The following is a 6,742-nucleotide window of genomic DNA, read 5'->3' on the forward strand; positions in this document are numbered from 1 at the left end:
GCCTACGGGTAGAAGGACCCGGGTCTTGCCGGCCGGAGTTCGGTGCCTGCGGCGGTTTTGGAGGAGGGAACGCATCAGCGTTTGCCGGTGGTGCTCTTGGAGGACTCCCTCCGAGTGGAGCGGCTGGCGATGAGGCCACCCTATCACCCCTGTGAACCTCAGGGTCTTGTGGGGGTTCTACGTCTCTGGGCGGAGGAGCGTCCCTCATGGAGGCCTTCAGCTGGACTCCGTTCAGGTGAACTTCGACCTCCCGCGTCTCCCTCAGTCGCTTCGAGCGTCTCGGCATCTTCTTCTTGTCGGAAACAATGGTGGAACAGTTGCTTAAAACTAATGTTCCCACAGACGGCGCCAAACTGTTGACGGTAAGAACTCGTCAACGAAGTTAAGTTGGAAAAATTATCAAATTAGAATCGCTAATTGGAAAGCTATGAAAACTTGAACAATAACTCAAGAACAATAATCTAAGAACAATGGAGAATTCAGTATCTCATTCACACTAATGCCTCTGCTACAGTCAAATTTCCAACCCCCTTTCAAGTGGTCTTAGAATTCCTTTTATAGTAGGCTCTAATGGACCAAGTGATACATTCGTACTGTGTCAGGGGAGTGGCTTCAGAGGTCGTGGACGTACATCTCGTACATGAGCAGGTGTCAGGGAGACGTTTCCACCACTTTTCTGTGCCCATGTCTGATACGTGGCGGCAGGCATAGTGGCGCAGGAGGTCGTGGTGTCGGCTCTGTCCTATGGCCGTAGACGTACGAACCATGATCCTTACCCCAGCAATCTCACTGGTCCTGGTATCCGTACTTGGTCGTACAAACATGTCGCATTCGACTCGTACGGGATCTCCTAACCATGGGGATCTCGAGGTGTAGGGAACGGGACCCTTGGTACGGGATGCCTGGAGCACTCTAAGGTCACCCACGGGCGCGGGCGATAAGTGCTTGGCCTCGCTCCACGTCTTAGCGTACGAGGCAAGACGCCTTTGGGCCATACGTGTCAAGTTATGGGGCGTCGTCCTCCCGAGAAGATGGTAGGCTGGTGGACCTCCAGGGGCGCGCGCGCGGGACCTTGCGCGGCCTCGCGCATGGGGCGCCGTTGACGGCCACGCAGCCTCCCTTGGCCTCGCGCGGTTGGAATGGCCTCAGGGCCCCGCGATACGGTGGAGTCTCGCCCACGCGGCGACCTTGTGGGACGACGGCCTCGCGAGATGGTGGAGCTTCGCCCACACGAGGGCTTGCGGGATGGCCTCGCGAGATGTGGCCTCGCGGAATGGCTTCGCGAGACGGTGGGGCTCCGCCCATGCGAGGGTCTTGCGGGATGGCTTCGTGAGACGGTGGAGCTTCGCCCACACGAGGGCCTCGCGAGATGGCCTCGCGAGATGGTGGGCCTCCGCCCATGCGAGGGTCTCGCGGGATGGCTTCGCGAGACGGTGGAGCTTCACCCACACGAGGGCCTCGCGAGATGGCCTCGCGAGATGGGGCCTCGCGGAAGGGATTCGCGAGACGGCGGGCCTCCGCCCACACGAGGGCCTCGCGAGATGGGGCCTCGCGGAAGGGCTTCGCGAGACGGTGGGCCTCCGCCCATGCGAGGGTCTCGCGGGATGGTTTCGCGAGACGGTGGAGCTTCGCCCACACGAGGGCCTCACGAGATGGTGGTCTCGCTGAACGGCTTCACGAGACGGTGGAGCTTCGCCCACACGAGGGCCTCGCGAGATGGCCTCGTGAGATGGGGCCTCGCGGAATGGCTTCGCGAGAAGGTGGGCCTCCGCCCATGCGAGGGTCTTGCGGAATGGCTTCGCGAGACGGTGGAACTTCGCCCACACGAGGGCCTCGCGAGATGGTGGTCTCAATGAACGGCTTCGCGAGACGGTGGAGCTTCGCCCACACGAGGACCTCGCGAGATAGGGCCTCGCAGAATGGCTTCGCGAGACGGTGGGCCTCCGCCAATGCGAGGGTCTCGCGGGAGGGCCTCGCGAGACGGTGGAGCTTCGCCCACACGAGGGCCTCGCGAGGTGGTGGAGCTTCGCCCACACAAGGGCCTCGCGAGATGGTGGTCTTGCTGAACGGCCTCGCGAGACGGTGGAGCATCGCCCACACGAGGGCCTCGCGTGATGGCCTCGCGAGATGGTGGCCTTGCGGAACGGCTTCGCGAGGCAGTGGGGCTTCGCCCATGTGACGGCCTTGCATTTTCCCTTGATGAGATTATGAGGATCAACATCAGGTATTAGCGATGACGGTTGCTCCTCATCCTCAAGCAGCTGAGCCAATAAGTCGTCATTGATGGGTCTTTCTCCTCCCCACGGATCCTTCATGAAAGCTGCGAACAGAGAAAGGGGGAGATAAGACGTAAAGCTTAAAAGCTTGTTTTGAAAGTTGGAATAACGTTGCTCACGTATACGACCAGCAGCATTCTAACAGAAACACTAAGTTCTATATGAGTAGTTTGAAAAACAGATTGAAAAGCGGAAGTGAGATGTTTTTTGGGAAAAAGCTTTTTCGATTCTGAAGGGGCGGGAAAAACCCAGTTTTTTACCTAGCTAAAAAATCTACAATCTCGACTACCAAGCTGGCTCCTAACTCCTACAGAACAATATTTCACTACCCTATCAATCATCTGTCAACATGCAAACAATCCCCATACATTTTTAGCCAAGAACACGAAAGGGTTCAGAGATGAAAGCAAGCATAAGGCAGTTTCATATGGAAACCCAAAAGGCAAGAAAGTTCGTAAAACTTACTCAGGTAAAGATTGAAGTTCGAAGGTGAAAGCTTTTGAACATCCGTGTGTAGATGTTTGAAAATTTCTGGGCTCTGGAACACGAGTTCTTCAATGTTCTTCAGGAAGGAAAAAATATGTAAAATGTGAAAATGATTCTAAAGGGCTATTTATACTAGCCGAGGAGCGGTTACCAAGGTAATCATTAAGGGTAATTTTTCAAGGAATGGGGAAGCGTGATAGACGTCAGACACATTCTTGGGAAACTGAAAAGACCTGATTAGACATGATTGGTCACCTTTTTTGAGAGAGCATGGGCGGTTCTGACAGATTTCGTGGGGTATTCGAAGAGTCAGTTTCCTAAGTTTACTTATTGCTGGTCGCAATAAGTAAACTTGGGGGCAAATGTTTACCCAAAAATGGTTTTTGATGACGTGGAAAATAATTCTTACACGTGGATTGACACGTGGCGTAATTGAAGGACAAAGGTGTTGTTCGGCCATCGACCAGGAGCACACCTCATCGCCAGCATTAATTTTTTGATACGACCAGGTTGATCGTGAGACCCGATTTATTTCCTTCTTAATTTGAAATCTAATATTAACTGCATTTGAATATTTCTTCATAATTATCCTTCATACGTGATTATTAAGGAAAAATAGGACACGTTAGCATGTGTAACCCTCCTTGAGCCTATAAATATGCATGAAATAGCTGAAGGAATGGACTTTTTGATTCATTAGCTTTTTTGCTTGAGATTGAGAGAGAAAGAGCTATAGTGATTGTTCATCGTTCTATTGTAATCCTTCCAAGGTTTGTGAAACTCAAAGAACCCTAGTTCTTTGATCACGACTTTGAAGTTCAATAATAACAATACACTAAGTGGACGTAGGTTGTTACCAATCTTTGGGGCCGAACCACTATCATTCCTTGGTGTTTTTTCCTTTCCATTAGATTATCTTTTCAAGCGTCGTTCCATATTTTGTCGTATATTTGACTCCGTGTCGTTGGCCAATTCGAGGGTCAACACTACCCAACAAATAAAGTGTCGCCTTAGGGTCGGTCAAGTTAAATTCATATAGCTTATAAGACAATCTTATCTTATAATTTAAAACTTAAAATAACTTTTTATTTTCTTTTTTAAATATAAAGTACCGTTGGTTGGTCAAGATGTGATTATCCACCGCAAAAGCTTAATTACATCTTTGTAAGTGTAACCCATTATTTCGGATTTCATGCCTTAACTTAGAGGCCTTAGGGTTAGTCAAGCCTAAAATACATCACTTCCTCCTATCTTCGAAAGAAGCAAACCTTGATATTGATATATCTAGAAACCTTCCTTAGGGGGATGGAAACAAATCCGCCTCGAGGCCCTATTCATATCTCACAGTGTTCTAATAATGGAGACCATAGGTCACATTGAGATGTTCACCTTCTCCCACTTACTATTTTAGATTAAATGTATTTTATAAAACTAGTCAATTAATTCCAAATTATTTACTAGTTTATTAATAGCCCTATGAATGTAATTAATTACAAAAAACATAATTATAAAAGAGTCTATTTCTATAATTAATGTGATCTAAATAATTACTCATTACATTCATCTAACTTTACTAAAACGCTTTTTACATAAAGTTGGTTATCTTAAAGGCCTATAAAAAACTATTGGATTTATTATGGTGTGAGTTGCCAAGTTTTAACTAATTTAACACTTAATGGTTTACATGCAATTGATTTCACCAAATACAATTCATATAAACAAATAGGACAATCCTAGATAATCATGTTTCTAAAAGATGCATGATTAATGAGAAACTGTGTGGGGATACGAATGACATATAATTGACAAATGCATGATCATGTTATTAATCAAACATCAATGAAAATTTATTTAAATAAATACAATAAATAAATAAACAATAAATGATGAACCGAGTACTAATGGGTATTTCTAACATTTACAACCATTTGAAAAAATTAGAAATAAAATTGTATTCTAAGCCTATGTGGCTTTCAAGACTCTCCAAGAATGCTCCTCCTCTCATTTAGGCTTTCTTGCTAATCTTTATGAACTTTTTTTTTTGCCCAACTTATTAAATAGAAATAAATTTTCTAATTAATTTATTTAATTAAAACTAACTTTTAATTAATAACCATTTATGTCATCTTTTTAATTTAGTTGAATTTAAATAATTAAATAATCAAATTCAAATAATTATTTAAACTTAAGACATTAAAATATCTTAACCAACTAAAAGATATTTTATTTTCTAATAAAATAAAATAAGATAATTAAACTTTTCAATATAAATAATTTAAAAATTAATTAAATAAATATATTTTATAACAACTTAGGAATTAGGGTTTTGGGCACCAAAATGGTGCCCTAGGGCCGACGGCACAAAGAGCCAAGGGCTAGGGATGGGCGGCTGGGCATGCAATGGCTTGGCCTGGGGCCTGGCGCACAGGCTTGGCGAATGCGGAGGCAGGCGGGTGTGTGCGTGCATGGTCGCTAGGTGCACGCTGAGAGCCGCGGGGCTGGGGTGTTGGGAAAAGTTATACAATGTCTTTATTTATTTTTATGTAGATCTAATATTAAACAAATTAATATTATAAAACCTAGAACATATTTATAAAATTGAATTCAAAGAGAAATAATGATAAAAATACTTACATTATACGCAATGGAATGAATGAGTTGTTCATTCAGTTTCTCTAACCCTTGTAACCTTTCTGTCGCAGAGTATTACAAAGAAACTGAATCGATCTTCAAATTTTTTCACAGCCTTCCAAAGTATCCTTAGGATCACCTAAACTAGAGTGAGAAATTCTCAACACATGAGATAGATACAAAGAGAAGAAGAGAAAAGAACAATAAGGCTTAGAAAATGACTTATGTTTACAAAGAATCTAAAACCTATCAGAAAACCAGTGTTTATCATCTTATGTTACTTATGTTTTCAACTCTCTTAACATTCCTTTTATAGACTCATTTAGCTCATCTATTTAATTAAAAGATCAATAAAATAATATCCAATTAACAGCCCTAGGTCGAAATTATTATGGGCTTTAGGGCCGTGAAATTTCCCATTTGATTATAAGCCCGTTGGACATAAAATCAAGGCCTGTATTATTTTCTATTGATTTAATTAATTAGATAATTATATAAATCCTTTATCAAATTAAGTATTTGTAATTTGAACCTTGATTTAAAATTATTTACTAATTTAGATACCAATTTATCTTAATTAATAAATCAACGCTAATTTCTCTTTTCTTCTCTAAATTACATAACTTTGTGAAACTATCCAAAATTGACCTGGTCAACTTTGATAATTCTAATTGATAATTAAATCAATTAATTGAGACTATCTAGATGATTTTATCCAAGGTACAGTGGGGACCATGGGCCTATGAAATCAAACTCCAATAAGTTATCATAAATCTAACAAATAAATTTACTAACTTATTAATTCCTTGTGACTCCACTAAAGAGTCGGAATTGCACTCTTGAATACATAGAACGGTCTATAAAAAATATAGATACTCTATTAATTATCCATTGTTACAACCATAATTGTCACTCAATCATCTATAGACAGTCTACAATGAGATGTGACTAAAATATCGTTTTACTCGTCATTGTATTTTATCCTTACAACACTTAGCTCCTTGTAAATGATATTTCAGTAAACTAATATTAATTACTGAAATGAGATCTCTATCATTTAACACCTTGAACCAAACTAAAAGGAAACCATCATTTCACTTCTTCATCAGAAGCTATAGATGTTCATATCTATGATTAACACTCCCACTCAATTATACTACCGAATTCCCAAGATGTAAGTATGGGCTAGTCTGTAGGGTAAGCTGGTAACGAACAAGTCATAGAACTCAAATAATACAATCAGTTAGAATACTAACCACTTAGAATTGAGATTGAATTGACCTATAGTCAACTATATGACATGACTAGAATAGATAATAACGGTATGTTTACTTATCCTATCAACTGTC

The sequence above is a fragment of the Humulus lupulus genome, chromosome 7 (genome assembly GCF_963169125.1).
Source record: "Humulus lupulus chromosome 7, drHumLupu1.1, whole genome shotgun sequence".
NCBI classification, from domain to species: Eukaryota; Viridiplantae; Streptophyta; class Magnoliopsida; order Rosales; family Cannabaceae; genus Humulus; species Humulus lupulus.